This window comes from Aptenodytes patagonicus, chromosome 6 (assembly GCF_965638725.1).
Source record: "Aptenodytes patagonicus chromosome 6, bAptPat1.pri.cur, whole genome shotgun sequence".
Taxonomy (NCBI): Eukaryota; Metazoa; Chordata; class Aves; order Sphenisciformes; family Spheniscidae; genus Aptenodytes; species Aptenodytes patagonicus.
In genome coordinates this window covers 64,025,461-64,046,043 of record NC_134954.1, presented here as the reverse complement: position 1 = coordinate 64,046,043, position 20,583 = coordinate 64,025,461, and the positions used below count along the sequence as shown (strand labels likewise).

The 20,583-nt window shown below is 40.3% G+C and overlaps 1 protein-coding gene across 2 annotated transcripts in view; it reads left to right on the top strand.

The window, feature by feature from the left end:
- The window catches only part of MYLK (myosin light chain kinase), a 220,059-nt gene that overhangs the window by 66,195 nt on the left and 133,281 nt on the right, over window positions 1–20,583 (top strand). The gene's annotated exons all lie outside the window — the stretch shown is intronic.

The following is a 20,583-nucleotide window of genomic DNA, read 5'->3' as shown; positions in this document are numbered from 1 at the left end:
ACTTGAACAGAGGGCCAGTAGAGGGTATCTGATATTTATCTTATTTGTTTATGTGAAAGCAGGCCAGGAACTGGGATATTTCAACAGGAACTGGGCAGAAAAACAATTTTTGGAGTATATAAATTTTTAAGTGCAAACCCAAAACTCAGAAGTAGTTCTTGGATTTGACTTTTTGAAGAATAGTTGGCATTTTTCATAGAAAGCAGATAATTTCAGTGAAAGTATTTAAACCAAATAACAGTTCTTGATCAAACCTTTAGAAAGATTTTTTTGTTAAATTAGCTTACTTTTACTGTGATTTTAAGGCACCAGTCAGAAACCCTCTGTATGTATGACATTGGCCAGTCCCAGTGAGCATTCCCTTTTTTACTGTTTTTATCCTTGCCCCCCCATTGTTTCACCTGGCTTTGCAGGCACAGTGGAAAAATGGCAACATGTTGCTACTTTATGCATGTGACACCTATGCACAATACTATTCTAACTGACTGGTTCATCCAGGCAACACTGCAACTGGCAATAACAGTACAGTGAAATCAAAGTTGAAGCATGTGATGTTGCTAAGATTTGGTTTTACATTTCTCATGTTTCCTAATTAAAAGCTCAAGTGGGATATTTCCAATTTTTAGTGCACTCTGCAGACTTTTCATTATTGGTCAAATGGAAGCAGTTGTAAAATATGACCTTCAAGCTACAGTGCCATCACTGCTTTGCATTTTTTTCAGATCTGGTTTTAAAGTGTTAATTTTTAAGGGATACCTATGCCCTTTTTAAAGTAGCTTTGAAGGCTGGAAGGGTAAAGTCTGAGGGGTTTTTTTAGTAGCTTGGAAAAAATACACAAATTCAATACTAATTAAACTGACAGGCTTAAGTTCCTTGAAGGAACAAAGATTTGATTGAAGTCTTGGATTGAACCTACTTGATGAAAATGTACATTCCAGTTCTGTCCATTTGGTATATGAGCATGGCTGAAACCTTTAATTTTCCATCCTTAAAATGGGGATGATAATATACTAGTCACATGCATGTTGTATAGCTGAAAAAAACCTTTAATGCTTAAAGTGCTTTTCTAAGTGCCAAACATTAAGAGCACTGCTTCGCTGAAATACATGAGATCTGCAATTACATTGTGGCAAGTAGCCTGCCTTAACGGTTTGGCAAACCAAGATGACACAATTACAGCTTTGGCACTTCAGCCTCTTGCTATGCATGGAGCATTGCCTGTTTTTTTGTTCAGTCCAGCTTGCTGCCCTGGAGGAGCTTTGTTTTACCTCTCTCAGCTAACACAGGTGAGAAAAAACATGTAACACAGCTGAAGACATAAACCAGCCAATCTTTATCATTGTGAGTTAGTTCCAAATTTCCTGGAATCCACCCTAGCTGGAGGCTGAGATACGAACTTGCAATTTTTTTAATTTATTTTGGGAGGTGGAACAAGCTACATCATAATTGGACATAGAGAGTAATGGAGCACAGCATGTTCTTACTATCTTATGCAAGAAAAATTAGGTTTTTAATTATAATATCGACTATTAAAATTGAGTCTGTGTCATCTCTTGTTTATAATGTAACATGGTTGGGGAGATTTGTTTTTGGCTCTGTTGTTTATAACTGGTAGGTTCAAAGTAGTATTTTGTTTGTGCTCCTGGTGTAGTAACACGGCCAGGGTGAGGGGGTACACAACAGTACAGAAAGGGTACTGTCACTTAATAGCTGCAGCAGCCTGCAGAGCTTGTATCATCTGGATCCATCTTCAGCTGGTTAGTACAATGTTGCTTCTTCTGTCACTTTAATGTTCCAGAGGTTCAGAAGGACAGTGGACCTGTTCAGAAGGACAGGTTCAGAAGGACAATCTCAATAAAAACAATTTATTAAGATTTAGTAATAGAAGTAGCTACTGGACATACTTAGGTTTTTCTATCCTGGAAAATAGGCTACAGATGTTATGATGGGTTGTTGCTGATACTCTGCTTCATCACACGGTATAAATATTAAACTAGACTCAGGCTAAAGAAAAATAAAAAGTTTTAAAAATGGCTAGACAGGAGATTTTCTTCAAAGAGTTCTGCAGTGGAATTTATCTTATCAGAAAGAACAAACATTTTGAGAATCCAAGACAGGATATAAATCTGATATTGTGATAATCCTGTACTCTCATTAAGTGAACAAGGAAGAGAGGGCCCCAGTGTCAAACTTGTTGCTTTTCTTTCCACAGTGGCATGTAAGATAAGTTGTGTGAAATGGCAATTCAAGATCAAGGAGAGTGCAGAAATTGAGAAATAGCCCATAAATGTAGGAAATTGGAGGTAGAAAGAAACTGGAGTCGCCATTAACAAGAATTCTTTTTTTTCCTGTTCCTCACATTATCACCCTGGTTTTCTTACTAAAATCTCAGCAAGTTTATCTATATCTGACTGCAGATTTCAGTTTTCCAGTGTGACCTCAGCGTAAAAAGTTAGCTCATCATCTTTCAAGTATATGAGCATGATTTTGGCCTGGAGCACCAACTGAGGGGTGGAACCACTTAGTAAGGCAGAGGCAAGGTTACCTTCCCTAGATGCTCCCCAAACTGCTGCGTGGACATCTCAGTTGTTCATCAATCAATTGCTGAGGTGATTTTTAGGGAAACCATCCCAGATTATGAATTGTGTTGTGGGTTCCCAGCTTGTTAGGAATTTATGTATGAGGTGAACAGCTCAGGGTAGTAATCTCCTGCCTTGTGCTAAGGCATTGTAGCTTGTCCGTCAGAGCCTTTAAGATAGTCTTGGAAAAGAAGAGCAGGCCAAAATGTTACCAGGCTTTGTTTTAAGCTGTTTCTTTCTCTCTTGTATTAATCACTGGAATATTTATCAGTGCTTTGCACCATTAAATTGTGACTGCATAACTTTAGCTTTCTAATTCATCTGAACATCACTGGATTTTTATAATGCTCAATGGCATACTAATGAAGGAGATTCCTTTCTTTGTAGCAAATATCATGGGGGTTTCTGTGGCAAGCGTCACATGAGAGGACAGGGAAATCCTTTTCAGCCATAGCACCTGAATAACCATCTGTAAATTATCAGGCAAGGTGGTATTTTGATGCTGCTGATAGCATTTGATTAATTCATCATCCAAGCACAGTATCCTATCAAATTCTTTCAGACTTTGTGTGTTTTTAAATTTCACTTTCTGAAACTGTGCAGGATACTTTAATTATGACGTGGAGCACATTCCTTTGCTGACCTACAAGTACAAGATCTTTAGCTATATACCTAGTTTAAAATTTAATTTGTTTCAGTCTCTGTCACTCTCTGAAACTCAGCTGCACTATTCTATAGCAAAGGTTCAAAACATCACAGTAGACCAATATGGATGCAAATAGTATAATTTTCCGTACAGTCAAATGAAATAAAGCTTTTAAACATTTCCATGAATTTTGCTAGCTTTTCTAACTCTCGTGAGGATGGCAAGCATATATTAGTATGAGTGCTAGGCAGAAGCTCCTAGAAAGATTTTTCACTGGAATTTGCAAATCTGTACAAGTTTCCTTTTCTTGTGATGGGCGGAGGGTAGCCACAGATTTCCACAACTTTGCATGTTTTTGTGCCTACCTGATTTCTTAGTATCCTGTTTACTAGTCTTTCAGAGACTACAGGCTCAGTGACTTAAGTCTGAAGCCTATCTTCTGTCTCCAACTCCATCCTTTTTGAGACCTCCTCCTTCATATTTAGAAATTTGCCTTCTAAATGTTGGACAACTTTATTTATCCAGCTCTAAGTTCCCACTGTAACTGTTCAGAGGGGAAGATATGTCTCCATTGTAGAACCTAGCAGTTATTTAAATGTTGCCCTGACTCCACCCGTATCCACCTATACCCACAGCTTAATTGTTGCTCTCAGCCTGAATTGGTCCATCCTAGTGTTAAGGCTCAGGTTCAGCTTTTGCTTGGCCATGTGTGTATTAAGAGGGCACGCTAATCCTCCGGTTCCCTTTCTGTGTTTAGAAGCACTGAAAAGTTCTTTCATGACTGTCTGGGGAAGTCTTAGAAAGCAGGTTGGCTTTCTGCAGCAGAAAAAAATACTGGGACCCTGAAGTCCTGGTGATGTGTGTACGTGAAGAGAGCAGCAGGATGGACTGACCCCAGCAGGGCTCTGCACTGTGACTGCCCACATAAGGAGTCAGTGAATGTTGGTGCTCTCATCCAGGTTTCCTTAGTCCATGTTAACTCCTGTACAGAAAGATACTTCAAGGCATAGAGAGATTTACTTGGGTTTCTGCAGCAAACTGGTGGAGAAGCTGACAACAAAAAATTAGAATCTTTACTGTTCCCTAACCACTGAACCACATTCTCTTGATCTTTCCCTCCCTATTTTAAGCTTTGGGTTCTGAGACCAATAAAATAGTCTGCAGCAGGGTTGTTGCTTTAAAAATTAAGGTGGTTGCCCAAAACAAGCATTTTTCGTTGATTAGCAGCCCACACATAATTTTGCTGAACTTAAATAGCAATAGACTCACGACATCAAAAATATAGCATGAACACTTCTGGTTCTTTACTGTAATGTCACTGAGTGTCAAGCAGCAAAAAATGACAAGTCAAAGAACTGTCAGTTTCCAACAAACCCTTCCCTGTCCAGAGTGATATTAACCTCTGCATTTGATTGCAGCAAGCAGTTAACTCAACCTGCTTTGGCTGCACACATGTATAATTTTTGAGGGTAATATTGACGGTCATTAATTTTATGAGCCTAAAGAATACTTCTGCTACAGCTCTGCTTGAGAGGAACAGCCAAATGTCACGCTACAGACCTCAGACTGATTGCCTAGGGGTCAGGAAAGAATTTTTCTCCTTGGATAAAGCATTGCACAGTTGGCAACAAGTGCAGTACGGGTTGTTTTTCTGCTTCATGTGAACCATCATATATGGTCCATTGCCAGAACCAAGATTATCAGACTACTAAATCTAGTCTGGTATTCTAATCCCAGGGAGCTAGATTTCATGTATTGACATGTAGTTCATAGTTTGAGTAGATGTTGGGGTACTTAGTTCAGTTTGCTGCCCATTGAGTAGTTACTGCTCTGCTCTTTCCCTTCCATCTCCCTCCAGGTAAGGGAGCTGGATGGTAAATTTTAAGGCAAGCCAGGTCCATGTCAAATCCTGCCCCTTTCTAATGTGCTTTCTGGTTGTCCTTCTACTACCCTGCTGTTGCAACACCCTATCTGTATCTGTTCAAATCAGTTAAGTCCAATGATGTGCATCAGTTTGCCAACTTCTGAGCTGCTTTTGCTGCTGCTGCTGCACAGGTACTCTTTGAAACATTGTGCCTGAGAAAATAAACTGGGATCAGGCAAGAAACAAGAGGCAATGGGAAGATTGACAGTGATTCTGCCATCTGTTCTGAGGTAGAGGGGAGACCCGTTTATGTGGTGTGTTAAGAGATAAAGAGTAGGGAAGCGTTAAAAGAAGCGTTGAAGGGAAACACTACCACAGCATTTGTAAATGCTTTCAACTACCTGCTAATGGAAAAATTGAGATCTAACCAATTTGTTTTACTGTGGCTGCTGCACCAGCTTTGCATGGCAAAACCTTTGTTACCTTCCCTTTGCTTTGGACTTGAAGCAGCAATGTGTGCTCCATTTCCAAGCCTCAGTCAGCAGGCACTCCAGAAGTATGCCTTAATTACATTGTATGTCTAGATTTGAGGCGGCAAGATCTGAAATGAGAGAAGCCCGTATAATGACAGAGGATGATGACATGGCACAAAATCCTTTGCTGTCGGCATGAGATGTTTGCTGTTACAAAATGTACTGGGCAGCTAATTGCATGAAGCTGCCAGTGGTTTTGGATCTGCACTTTCTGGAGGGGTGCCTGTTCTGAGCCATATGAGGAAGAAACTCAGGAAAGATCCATGTTTTCATGGGAGACAGTTGTCTGATGAAAGTGAATGCTGTGGGAGGACTTGTGCTGATCTGTAAAACTACCATGCACTGTGATACTCCCAGAAACCTGATACAAAACACCGAGGTGTGTTTTTGGGAGCAAAGAATTGAAAAAGTCATCAATTTGACTGGAGATTTTATTTGATCTTTCTTTCCACATACCAGTGAGCATTCTGGGGAAAAACGCGGTGCATTCAGAAGTTACTGAAACATTTTGTATCAAACAGACATTGGGGTATAGACAGCTGAAATAAAAAAGGAAAATAAACACAAGTTAGGTGGCTGTGAATGGCTTATTGCACATCTTTTTTCTGTTTGGATCTTCTACTGCTATTTCTTCTTCCTTGGTGTAATTGACCTCCCATTATATTCACTTACCACAGTGCTGTTTTTTTACCCATTTACATGTTCTCATGAGTAATGCATGCATTATTTTATTTGGTTTTATTTTATTGTATAACTCCGTACTTGCATATAGAAACAGTGGCTCAAAAGAGTTTCAGCTTTAGACAAGGGCAAAGTGGGAGTGGCTGCTCTGCTGGGAAGTGGTTAAGGTGGAATTTGGTCAAAATTGCTTCCCCACAGTGTCATCTACACCCAGAATTATTCAAAGACACTTCCCTTCATCAACTGACACAAGCACCCATGTGTTGACACCCATTTTCCCTGCCTTGCATATGATATGTCCTTTAGAAAAAACTGCAGGGGTGCAAGGTGCTACTCAAGAAATTGTTGGGTTTTAGACAGGAGCGGTGGTCTGTGAGCTCCTGTTCTGTCTCTCAGTCTCCTTAACTCATAAATTCACTTCATACCTGTCTCCCTGTCACCTATGGCCCTCATAGTTATACTCAGGACTTTCCAGGTAGAAGTATTTAAGCATTCCTTGTGTAGCCTGTGTGCAGTGTCTGGTGATTCTCAAAAGTGCTGGACTTAGTACACTGTCCCATGCAACTGATCTGTGCATGCGCCGAGGCAACAGCCAAGATTTCTGGATGTTTGGCAGCAAAGTTTGATCAGACCTTTTGCAGAGTTGCTCCAATCTGCCAGACATTCAGAAATCCTAGACGATGCTGAATATCCTCAAATTCCACCCGGACAAAATTTGTAAGCAGGAAAGAGGCCATGACTGGGGAAGACTGGACATACAGTATCCCTGTTCTCAGTTGCCATTTCTCAGGGCTGACTTTTTTACGTATAATTGAGCCTGTTTTCACTAACTCACCCACCCCCAAAATGTGGAAGAAATGTGCTATTTGCCACTATCACATTTATTATTCTGTTTGCTTTCTACCTCCTTTCCCACCTTAATTGCTTATCTATAACCGGTTGGGGACAGGAGTTCTCTGCTGCTGTGTGCAATGGCAGAAAGACTGGCTCCCTATTCTTGGTTGTCTTGGTACTAACTACTGTAATTAAAGGAACATAAAAAACAATTTTTAAAAATAATAATGGTGGTAATAATAGAAGTTTTTTAGAACACTTCAACTAATGTACATATGGAGCTAAAGAGAATCTCTTATTATTTTGTGTAGTATCTACCCAAACCAGCATTGTTTTAGCTGAAGCCAGACCGTGCATTTGTGCTGCTCTTGGTCACATCTCTCTCTCTTCCCCCCCCCCCCTCATTATTTTGGATTTTGAGATGGAAGAAATTAAAATCACATGAGGAACCTGACAATAAAGTGCTGTGTGATTTAATTGCATCTACCTGCTCCCAGTTCGAGTTGGGGGAACCAACAAACTGACTCTGAAAAGTTTACTGTAGATATCTGTTTTGTGATCACCTGCTACTGTGATGTATCATCATAAAGCAGGGCTTTGTGTCAGCTAAAGAAGGCAACTGTGTCTGTTTAAGGATTTATCCATAGGGATATCCATAGGGTTGATTTTTAAGAAAATTTACTTCAAGAGTAGGGATTTCTGGACTTGCTATTTTTCTATACTCCTTAAATAGAAAGCAGAGAAAAATTTCTTAAATTATGTATTGACAAATTTGCAGAGGAAAAGGAGATATAAAATATTCATATTGTGGTGTAAAGGAGGTTCAGTCTTTTACAAAAGTAATGATGGAATAAATACCATGACTAATCATACAGTCCACCGTTTAGGGATGGTAAGATAAAAATGTCTGAAAAAGGAATAGAAGAAAATCTAGCTTTTTCCCAAGAGAAAAACAGCTAATCAGCATATCCTAAATAGCTGAACAAAGATATGTTCAGAGATTGAGTCCGTGTAAATCAGGGTAGAAGCGGTCAGTATCATTCTTATTTTTCTTGTCCCATGATGGTTGATCATGAATCTCTCAAATTTCAACCAAGTCTTACTAGATTCTTCAATTCTGCTTTTAATTTGAAAAATATCATCATATTTTCCAGGCTAGACTCCCTTGCTCCTCTGGGCCAGTGCGTAAGTCTTTGTTGTGGTCAATTCCACTGGCAATAAAACTCATCATGTAGCATTGTGCTTTCTTATTTAAATAAATGTTCTTAGTAGTACATGAAACATGACTGCAACTTATCATTATTATGTTTTAAATTTGCTTTTTTTTGGGAATTATGCATTTGACTCCTTTCACAGTCATAATAGGTTTAAAGGTTAAAGAAGACCTAGTAACTGGAATAGTGTGAGTGGTTAACTTTCTTTTCCTTGTGCTGCAATAGCCTATAGAGGCGTGAGAGGGATGAAATGGGGAAAAGTGGGGTTTTCTTGTTTGTTTGTGTTTTTATTCCAGAAATATGCCCCTAGCTGGAAAAAGTTGTAAATTTCCTTTTTCTAGCTGACCCAAAAGGTAGGATGGAATGCTTATCATCAGACATGCATTTGGCTAACTAGTAATATATTTGCCTTCTCCCATCATAAGCAAGGCTTCAACTTTACTCCAGCACCTTGCCTTCATCTGGCTGATGAAACCACAAAGGTCAGGGCGGGGTTCAGTGCTATATGTAACTATGAGAGCACGTAAAATAGCAAAGTATGCATTTGACTGTCTATAAATGTGTCCCTGAGAGTTTGACCTAAATTACACCAAATCACGCTTTTTGGTACAATTCTGCTTTTCCCCTGTAGGCAAAGAAAGTAGTCATTAATAGACAGCAAGCATGATGCATTCAGAATCTTTGCAGAAGGCCACATGTGGAGAAGGTTTATAATCAAAACACATCATTACTCATTGCGGTTTTGCTCAGTCCATACTCACTCTAGCACCTAGACTCCAAAGCTAAAAATTTCTGCTTTTGACATGTTACTTGGCTCTGTTCACTCACGGATACAGTATGAAGTTTGGAAACCTACTGGGCAAAACCAGGCAACATACTTTTTTTTACATGTAACATCTGGACTCCCTAGCATTTAAGTGCATGCTGAACAGAAAATAACATTGCTGTGAATCGTGTGCAATTCAACCCATTCATGAAGGAGAGAAACCAGTTTGTCTGACAGGGAGCAGCAAGGGCTGGCTGCTCCCCAAAGGAAAGCAAGCCAGGAGCCGAGGGCGAGCCATGCACAGGCTGTGCCATCACCAATGGGCCGCAGTCCCACAGGCTCCGAACACAGCAGGTAGTGCCGTGTGCTCTAACGGGTCAGCTGATGGTCCTAGACATGGCAAGCAATGAACCAGGTTCAGGATCCAACCAGAGGGTACGGTCAGGAGCAAAAGTATGCAAGACCAGACTGTCCTTCCATAGGTGCCCAGTTCAGTTTTTAATGTGCAATCTGTAAGACATTTAATCACTTAAGACATTTAAGTGCAATCTGTAAGACATTATCACTGTGTTACTGGAGGTTACTGAATCTCTAGCAGGTGCCTGAAACAGCACATATTTCTGTGCCTAAGCTGCCAGAGTTAGTCGTTTAGTGTCTGGGGGCAAACATGCCTTCATCATGATTTTTAAGCCAAAATTCATCCGAGTTCATAGTTCAGCATCACATGTGAATACACATCTCTGTTCTTCTCTTATGTGGAGGAAATAATAACCTGTGGAAGAGGAGAGACGTTGATATGTTGGGGTAGTGCTAGATGAGGGAGACACTGCTACCCCTGTTGCTGTCAGAGGTTATGTGTCAAAGCTCTCTGCACTAGTAGGAGCCAGAAAGTCAAGGCATTCCACTGACTGGTCGTCCCTGAGATGACTAGTCCAGTATAAGGGCCTTGAATTGCCTGCCTAAATATGTTGAATTTATTCTTCTAGGAAACTTGACAGCCACGTTATTGGTTGGGAATTAAATCATGTTTGTTGACTCACAAGTTAGTAACCTGACCTCTGGGCTAGCCTTCCCACATTAAGGATATGTTGTAGTGAGATCTAGAGATGATCTAAGCTCTTATGCCTTTCTTCTTCAGAGGAATTTTAGGAATATACACCACTCTGCATGAGAGAGTGAAAACCTGGCAATGTTCCATTAAAAAAACCCAAACTTTTTCTAGGCTTTCTGATGATGAAGATAGCTTTATTCTCTATAAATCAGTGCATTGCTGTAAACCTGCAGCCAGACAGAACAAAGCAATCCTTGTCTTTTGAAAATACTGTGGCTAAAACTGGTACAAATCCCAAGTCAGCTTTGCATGTTTTTATTGCTTACATAGAGACCTTCGTAATTCATGTGCAGAATGAGGTGAAGTGGAAAAATAAATTATTTTATCTTTCTTTCTGAATTTTCCTTGTTTTTCTGCACCTTTTCAAAATATTGTAGTAAATGTTACTCTGTGGAATATACTATTTATTATAAATACAACAGCTGAGCTTACTAAAATACTCACTAAAAGTTATACTATATGCCAATGTGTAATGTATACAAGAACTTTTCATTTAAAGATGACAACAATCTGCACATGTAGCCCAAAGAAAATGGAGAAGCAAAGACTGACAAATTAAATAATACTGTTCATGGTTACTTGGCTTTTGGTGACAGAATATTGAGCTTACTTCATCCAGCTCTGTGTTCTCTTGACTCATGTTGAATCAGAATGGTAATTTTCCTCTAGCTGCGCAGTAGAGTGAAATTATAACTGTGTGGCTTGAGAGGTTGCCATTCTTTCCATGTGCCCCATAATACACAAACAAGCCTATAGTTATGGTGCATGTATTATTTAAATTGTTTTTGCAAAGCTTAGAATATTAGTGTAATGCACACTATTTTGTAAAAGCTTTGTAAAAGCACTGCCCCACAGGCAGTAGTATCTGATATCTCGTATCTGAAATCTAACTCATTTATATCACATTCCCATACTCATCAGGCAAACAATGAATAAATAAATTTTTTGTTTTGTGAACACCCTGGAACAAAAGTTCAATACACTTAGGCTTGATTCTTTTGTCTATATAAATTCTGGTGTTCCTTTATAAAAGAATAACTCAGCAGTTTGTCTCTACAGGGAGGCAAATATAAATATTTTAAAGCAAAGTTATGTTAAAAGCCAGGGCACTGGAAGAAAAATTATGATAAAATTTTGGAAATACAGATTAAAGAACTATGGTAAATGGTATTGATTTTTGCTTATTTCATAGTACCACTTTAAAAGCCTAATTCAACTGGAGTCCTAGTGTATGTTTGCTGATAGTATTTAACACGTACACAGGCCGGACTAGAGTTGGACCCTTCTCTGATGACCTTCCTAGCTAAAATAACAGAGGAAATAGTCATTGTTACCCCCTTGACATTCATGTGGAGTACTGAGGCACAGTGAGATTTATTGGTTTGTGCAAGATGACGCAGAAATACATGCCTGGATTCAGAACTGAACTGTTGTCTTCCAGAAGTTCAATTCCCTTCCAGTACCTTAGACATGAACCTACCCTTATTGGAGATAAATAGCTTCTGATTTTGGAAAATAAAGTTAAGATTTGCAATAGGTGCAAATATCACCAATATCTAGGTGACTGCTGTTGGATTAAGAACATCACTTAATGAAAACACAACGCCAGAATTAGGTTCTTGGTGCCTTGACACAAAAGCTAGTTTGTTTGCCTGTTGGGATATGCTAATGGACAGAAGTGTAGACAAAGATTTGTCTGCTCGGGAGACTATTACATGCTCATAGGTTTAGTGGAAAACATCATGTCGGATTTGTTCAGATCTCTCAATAGGAATGCCAGCAACTGCAGTTAAGTGAAGCTCTATTGAAAGCATATGCAGAGTAAGCACTTTTTCCACAACCTAAACACATGTAGCTATTTTTGAGTGCACGTGCATGTTGCTCTTACCAAGATCACAGCAATTTTAGTTTTGAGAGAAAGCATTAGAAAGAAGACACAAGCCCACAAAATTTCTCTTGAACTTAGCATGTCTATAAATATTTATTTTGAACTGTTGAACTAGAAATTTATAGCCACATCAATTTATACTTAGTATTTCAGTTAGTGCTTTGAGGGTTTTTTCTTTTAAACAGTTGTTGCTCAGCCCTTGATTTTTATTTTAAACACATCAGTTTGTATATTGTACTGTATGAGTTATCTCTGCTAAGCTGTTATTAAAAAGTATATGTGTGAAGCCTGGAAAGCTTATAAATGTTACATATTATCACAGGATACAAAACATCACTGACAGTTGGTAATGAGCAGTTGATGTTTTGCAATAGCCTTATGTATGGAAGTCTTAATTATTTAATGCATAGCAGTAAGGTACATGTAGCGGAATAAACAACGCAATGAGAAATGCTAGATGTTTAGGCTGTCCAATACATTCATATCTTCACAATCCAACATTGCATTTTATACCTCTTTGTAATCACGAGTTCTACTTTTTAATGAAATTTGAAACAAACAACATTTCACGCCCAGTGTGCTTGCCAGCCCTACCAAATAGCATTAACAATGAAGCAGTACACATAACTGAGGAGAATTTTTATAACCTATCCAGAGTACTGCCTTTGCCAGCAGCATTCATCACTATCAGCAGACAGTCTTTAAATGAACATACAACTGTGCAGTCAACTCAGCAACAAAATCTAGTTTTAGCATTTTCTGTGGCCACTGCCAGACTCCTAAATTGCAGGAAATAAATCTTGTCTGGCTGGAAATTGATAAGGTACGGACATGTTCATTCGGAGCAAAGACTTTTTGTTACCACCTTATATTCCAGATGCGGATTCTTGCCCTTAATTATGAATTTCATAGCTCCAAACTTATTTTCCAGTAGCTGCATGTTTTGGGCGCAGAAAGCAAGCACCTATTTTCTTTTTTTTATTAATTTTCCACAGTAGGTTATGCATACTGTGCGTGCACATGTAAATTTATAGAGATTCCTTACCTGTTGATAGCATGTATTGATATTGAATTCCTAAGAACAGCATCCCCAAGCTAGGAAAGTATGAAGCTCTCTTGGTCAGTGGAATAGCTCCTACAAGAAGGTAGGGCCGCTAGCATTCAGTGACACGTAAAATAAATTCACATCCTATTAAGACAGAAATTTCATATCGGTAAGTAAAAAAAAAAAATCTTTTTGTCTTCCAGAAATAATATGCAATGGAAAAATTAGTTTTTTGCAAGTGTTATTACAGTGAATGATGATCATTCTCTTGAGAAAGGAAAGAAACAGAGTGGATTGTCATCTTTAAAAAGTGACTGCCAATTCAAACCCCAAATATTATTGTTATGAAGGGATCATTGCTCTGAAAATAACTGAAGCTGTTTAGTTTTGCTTTTTTCATGTGGTATCAGCAGAGTTTTTTGACCTGATGATGTCCCAGTCTCAAGCTGTGGCTCAGAGTGTCTGGATTCTGTGATCAGTTCTGTGAGATAAAACAGCTAAATGTTTACAGTTTTCCTTCTAAGTGGGGACATACACACATTTTGCCAATGACAGAGCGAAATGTTGGTGTTAATTTTATCCTGTACTTAGAATCATAGAATCATAGAATCATTGAGGTTGGAAAAGATCTCTAAGATCATCGAGTCCAACCGTCGACCCAACACCACCATGTCCACAAAACCATGTCCCTAAGTGCCTCATCTACACGTCTTTTAAATACCTCCAGGGATGGGGACTCCACCACTTCCCTGGGCAGCCTGTTCCAATGTTTCACCACTCTTTCAGTAAAGACATTTTTCCTCACGTCCAATCTAAACCTCCCCTGGCGCAGCTTGAGGCCATTTCCTCTCGTCCTATTGCTTGTTACTTGGGAGAAAAGACCAACACCCACCTCGCTACAACCTCCTTTCAGGTAGTTGTAGAGAGCGATGAGGTCTCCCCTGAGCCTCCTCTTCTCCAGGCTAAACAACCCCAGTTCCCTCAGCCGCTCCTCATAAGACTTGTTCTCCAGACTCCTCACCAGCCTCGTTGCCCTTCTCTGGACACGCTCCAGCACCTCAACGTCCTTCTTGTAGTGAGGGGCCCAAAACTGAACACAGTATTCGAGGTGCGGCCTCACCAGTGCCGAGTACAGGGGCACGATCACTTCCCTACTCCTGCTGGCCACACTATTTCTGATACAGGCCAGGATGCCATTGGCCTTCTTGGCCGCCTGGGCACACTGCCGGCTCATGTTCAGCCAGCTGTCAACCAGAACCCCCAGGTCCTTTTCCCCTGGGCAGCTTTCCAGCCACTCTTCCCCAAGCCTGTAGCGCTGTATGGGGTTGTTGTGGCCGAAGTGCAGGACCCGACACTTGGCCTTGTTGAACCTCATACAGTTGGCCTGGGCCCATCGATCCAGCCTGTCCAGGTCCCTCTGCAGAGCCTTCCTACCCTCGAGCAGATCAACACTCCCGCCCAACTTGGTGTCGTCTGCAAACTTACTGAGGGTGCACTCGATCCCCTCATCCAGATCATTGATAAAGATATTGAACAAGACTGGACCCAAAACTGAGCCCTGGGGAACACCGCTCGTGACCGGCCGCCAACTGGATGTAACTCCATTCACCACAACTCTCTGGGCCCGGCCGTCCAGCCAGTTTTTGACCCAGTGCAGAGTCCACCTGTCTAAGCCATGAGCCGCCAGCTTCTCGAGGAGAATGCTGTGGGAGACGGTGTCAAAGGCCTTGCTGAAGTCCAGGTAGACCACATCCACAGCCTTTCCCTCGTCCACTAGGCGGGTCACCTGGTCATAGAAGGAGATCAGGTTGGTCAAGCAGGACCTGCCTTTCATGAACCCGTGCTGGCTGGGCCTGATGCCCTGGTTGTCCCGCTCATGCCTTGTGAGCGCCCTCAAGATGAACCGCTCCATAATCTTCCCCGGCACCGAGGTCAGGCTGACAGGCCTGTAGTTCCCCGGATCCTCCTTCCGGCCCTTCTTGTAGCTGGGCATCACATTGGCAAGCCTCCAGTCGTCCGGGACCTTCCCCGTTAACCAGGACTGCTGATAAATGATGGAGAGCGGCTTGGCGAGCTCCTCCGCCAGCTCCCTCAGCACTCTCGGGTGGATCCCATCTGGCCCCATAGACTTGTGAGCGTCCAGGTGGCGTAGCAGGTCATTGACTGCTTCCTCTTGGATTACGGGGGGTTCATCCTGTTTGCCGTCCCTGTCTTCCAGCTCAGGGGGCCGAGTCAGAGGGCTTCCTAGTGCTTGTGCTTGGTCTAAACAATCTTTATGTACCTTTCTGAATTGTTACTGAATGAAGGATTCACAACAGAAAGTAAAAACCTTTGTCAAGTGTTAAAAGCTAAGCTTTTTGTGGTGGGAAGAGGGGAGACAGTTTCCCAACAATTTATTTTTATTGTGTTAAACTGTTTTATGTTTCAGCCTTTCTTCTAGTGCTGCCAAAAAAAATTTATGAACAAAAGTAGCAGCAAACACAGTAAATCAGTCTGTCCTGTTGAAGTGGAAGGAAGCTCCTGTTCTGACAGCTCTCGCAACACAGTGAAACTCTGGTCTGATTTTTCAAAAATCTTGTTTTCTGTAGCAAAGATTGCTGCTGCTCTGAAATGAACACTGGTCCTATCAGGAAACTTCTGGCATGCTCCTAAACTCATTGCTACTGACTTAAAGCAGCTGCTTCATTTAGTAGTATTTGATAGACATCATGATTCAGAATCACCAAAGATGGGGAGGAAGAGAAGGATAGGGAAAGAGAGCACATTTTAGAGGTTTACTGGGCTATGTGGAACAATTAGCAAGAGCCTTATTTCCGTTCAGCAGTCACAGTTGTTCCCCTTTGAACTAATTTACATTCTTACTGCATAATCCTAAATGACCCATAACCACGCACACAGATCAACTATTTCTTTGCATTTTTTGGCATTTTAAGCTATTCAAACTATTCAGCACCTCATAAAATTTAACACTTTTAAAAAGGCCGTAACATCAGTTGGTCCATGGGAAGAAAGCTTCCTCTTTGCAGTTTGCTTTTTTTTTTCTTTAAGGAGAGACTCAGAAGCAGAGAATTCTCATTAAAATTGATGAGAGTTTCACCCAAGAGAGGGCTGCAAAGTTTATTTTCCCCATTTTGTTGAGAGCTCTGGTGCTTGCCCTTGCCTTTGAAATCTTTTTGGCCCATTCTACAGACACCTCTGTTCTGCAGACCTGTATGGCAGTATTGAAGTTACTGAGAGCTGACAGTCGTATCTTATTCTGTTGCTCACTTTCTCCTATGGTGGTGAGTTAACGTTCTCTTACTTGCAAGACTATTTCACATGCTTCTTGTTTTGCTGTCCAGACTCTGGACCTATTCTGTCTGGACCGTCTTTACTGTTACTCGATACTGTGCACTTTGATACCTGTATACAAATGCATTAATATGATGATGATGGCTTCAGTCATTATTCAGGGTAAGAAGAGCAGCTGCCCTCCTGTGCTGCAACTTCAGTTCAGTCTTTGCATTGATTGCTGCAGTAGCAAATTTGTTAGCAAGGAGGAAATATGGTCAGAGTATTTGATCTAACATTACTAAATGTGGAAAGCTAATTTCCTTTTAGTGTGAGTTTGGCAAAGTCTCTGAGTGTCTCCATGTCTCAGATCCTCAGCTATGAAGTCAGAGTGACATTTTCCCGCATGACAGCTACCTGTTTTGGAACTGAAATTGTCTTCAGTTTGTACGTAACTCAGTATCCTGCACACTCCTCCTTGACAAAGTGTCAGAATTTCACCACTTTGCAGAGACCTTGTCATCTTTGTGTGCCAGTGTAACTCATAAAAATGTGCAACAACTACAAGGGAGTAGGAGGGAGCCAGGAGAGCATCTGGGTGGCAATGGGAGAAATAGCCTAAGCTTTCTCCTAGACTTTATCCAAGGTTTATGGCATCTGACTGCTTTTGAATTGCCAACCTAGACAAACATTTTTTAAAAGGGAAAAAATTGGACAATGACTAAATATAGATATAGATATAAAGATGGACAGAGGTTCAGTCTACTTATAATCCCATCTTAAGTTCAGAAAAGTTGTGTTTACAGAAAAAAAAAGGTCCAGGTGAGCTATATGGGTGGTTTGCATAAAACTCTCCTCATGCACTTAATGGCTACAGGTCAGCTGGCTGCAATGTGGGGAAAGTAAAAAGGCAGATGTTGCTGCTGGTAGAATGATTTATTAAAGCTCTATCAAAAAAACACTGCCACCCTGAGACTGCAACACCTGTGTGAAAATGCCCCCATTAGTGTAACAGAGGTTTACAACCTCTGATTCACTTCCTGATTGACATTACAGCTACAGAGAAATGTGTTTCTCAATGCAGTGTGTTCACCTCATGTCCACTATACTGGAAAGAGTAGAGTCCACCTTGATAGTGTTTTGTATTTCATCTGAATGATGTTTCAGGTTATTTTGGGGCTGTCTGAAGGCTCCTATAACAATGTTATTTTAAATGCAATAAATTTAAACTTATTCTTTAAATGAAATAAAATCTAATTTAGGAAAAGCACCTATGCATGTGATTAATTCCAAAAGACTTAAGTAGGGCTTAAGCATTTTCTTAAGAGCTGCATTAATTGGCGCTGGTGTTTGATCTTAGAAATTAAATAAACTCAAAGCAGCTTGACACCCAGCGCTGCTCTGAAATTCCACTTGAGTCCTTCAGAAATAATTTAGGACAAATGGACTTGTAGATGTTACAGTACCTGGGAAAGCAATGCTTTATTCAAACAGCTATACTCCAGTGACTGAGCACAAAGTCCATACTCCGTGCACCTCTGGGAACTCTCCACACTGAATTTTACAAAAAAATATGATTAAATGTAGAAGATTGAAGAAGAAATGATCCGCAGCTGCTGTCTGCTTTTCAGTTAGCAGACCATGTCTTCCATGGATAGGTCATAAATTCTTCCCTGCTGGGAGTATCATAAATGCTGATTCCCCTAAAGAACTGTGGTAGTATGTGTAGTGTTCAGCACCTTTGCAGTCTGCAAAAAGGGGTTGAATAGTGAGATAACAAAATTTGCAGATAATGCAGAACTACTTTAAAGAGTGAAAACTAAAATTGGTGGGGTGCCATCTGCAAAAGGATGTCATGCTGTTTAGTGCCTGGGCTATAAAACATCAAATGCCATTTGACGTTGATGAGTACAAAGTAGAAAAATAAAATATGCTTAGTTCAATTTTTATTAGCTATTACTATTCAAAAGAGAGATCTTGCCCTGAACAGCTGACTAATCAGCTCAAGGTGGGAAAAATAGCAAATAGTGTTAAAAAAAATTTGGAAAGAAAAAAACCCCAACAGGCTGCTGTGTCGATCTAGAAATCTGTGAGTTCCCACATTTTGGATGCTATATGCAGTTCTGATGTGTCCTCATCTCAGGCTAGAAAAGACAGAAAATTTGACAAAGATTATCGAAGGTGTTTCATGGCTCCTAATACAAGCACAGATTAAAAAACAAGGGCTCTTCAGCTTGAACAATACAAGCAGACAAGGATTTGAAACAGGTTTATACAATTATGAATGACGTGGAAGTGAATAAAGAATGTTTATTTGCTATTTTCCAAAATATAAAAAAACAGGAAGCCACTATTGTTTCTTGTATGTACAATAGGTAATGCTTTGAAGTGAGCTATGTTTAGTCCTAGTATGTATTCCGTTTTTGCTTTAAATGAGGCAATTGTAGATTCTAGACTGCTCCGTAGAAGAGGTAGGTTATTTGCTTTGTTTGCAAGGTCATAGCTAAGTCTCCAAATATTTAACATTTTCATGTTTAACCTTGCCAGGCAAGTTCTCTGTTTTAGAAGGAAGCTTTTAAAATGGATAAACTATTCTTGAGGTATGGTTTGTGTGTGTTTAAAGTCTCAGAAGGAGCTTAACAATGTATCATGTCCACTTTCCTTTATCAAGAACATCTGCTGTTCATTTGTTAAAGCAAACTGCAGCTTGAGCCTAACAGAAGCTTTGTTACAAGACTTACAAAAGAGCTGTGCTGGCCAGAACCATGTTTCCCACCTGCACTAACCAAAAAATTTAAATTAAAATAAAACTGTACCACCTATTAGGTGGGGTTGTGTTCATGATGTTCATGTTGTAGTGTCCATGGTTTTGTAGTATTTTTTTTCCTAAGACTGACATTAAGAGTTCACATCAGTATGAACTATTACAACAAGAAGTGGCTTTTTTTCTTGTTAGAGAGCACAGCTCTGCCCACATAGACAGAGCATGTGTTACGGTGTATTCAGTTCTTAGCATCCTCTGCTAAGTTTGCCCTGAAGTAATTCATTCCCCTCACAAGTCGTTTGATGAAGGTCCAGATCCAAAAACTCTTGGCTCTTGATTCAAGGAAGATAGAGGACACTGGCTAGAGTCTGATGACTATGGGAAACACCTCTTTTTTTGTAGGACCTAGGATGAGCCACATCCACAGAACAGCAGTTACTGTCTGGATTGAACCTCTTGGGGCTGCATGAGAGCCTTCAACTGTATGACCTTCAGATGAGCCCATCTAATACATAACTTGCAATAAAGTGAATAATATTCCATTTTTGCTGATACCTAGACATTGGAAGAAGAGGTACACTATACAGTCTCTACTGCATTTCACGTGTAAGTGCTATACATTGTTTTTTCCTATATCTTCACTTCTTCAAGTAAAATTACACTTACAAAATTTGTCATGCTACTTAATCACGTTTCTTCTGCTGCTTTCTTGATACAATCTGATGGATCAATACTCTTAAGTTTTGCAAAAGGTGCAGGCAGTTCACACCCTGCCAGTAACGAATATTTGCTAGGGCAAGTCCCTTCTTTTTTTGTGTCAGGCTTTTGTTTGCAGGCAGCAGAATAAAGGTCAAAGTTTGTCAGATATCCTGAATGGTTTTCCACATCTCCCTTGATGTCTCCTCCTGGTGTGACTTCTAATGATCTGCCCAAAGCATACACTTTGGCGCTCAATGGTAACATCTGGCAACTATAACTGAGGCTATCCTCTTTTTATCCCTTTGCAACTTCTGATCTCTGTGGCCTTTTCTGAGATGTAGTTCCCAGAAATGACTGGTTTCTGGTTGAAGGTGGGCATGGAAAAGAAGATAGGCTACAAACCCTTCTCAAAAAGTTACCTCACTCTCTGGCATTCCTAAATGTTAAGATAGGCAGGCAGCCAAATAAGCAAAACACCTGCTGTTCTTCTAAAGGAGATCACTGCTGTCAGACATCATCTACCAACCCACTGGCCAGTCTCTCTTAAAAGTCCATGCTTGTCCTATCCACTGTGGATGTGGGAAACAGTTTATTCTCTTCTGCTTTGCAGGTACCTTTATGCATTAGAAAACATTTGTCATTGCTGCCATTCTTCTTGTAAGACTTGTTACCCAGGTCATGCAAATTTT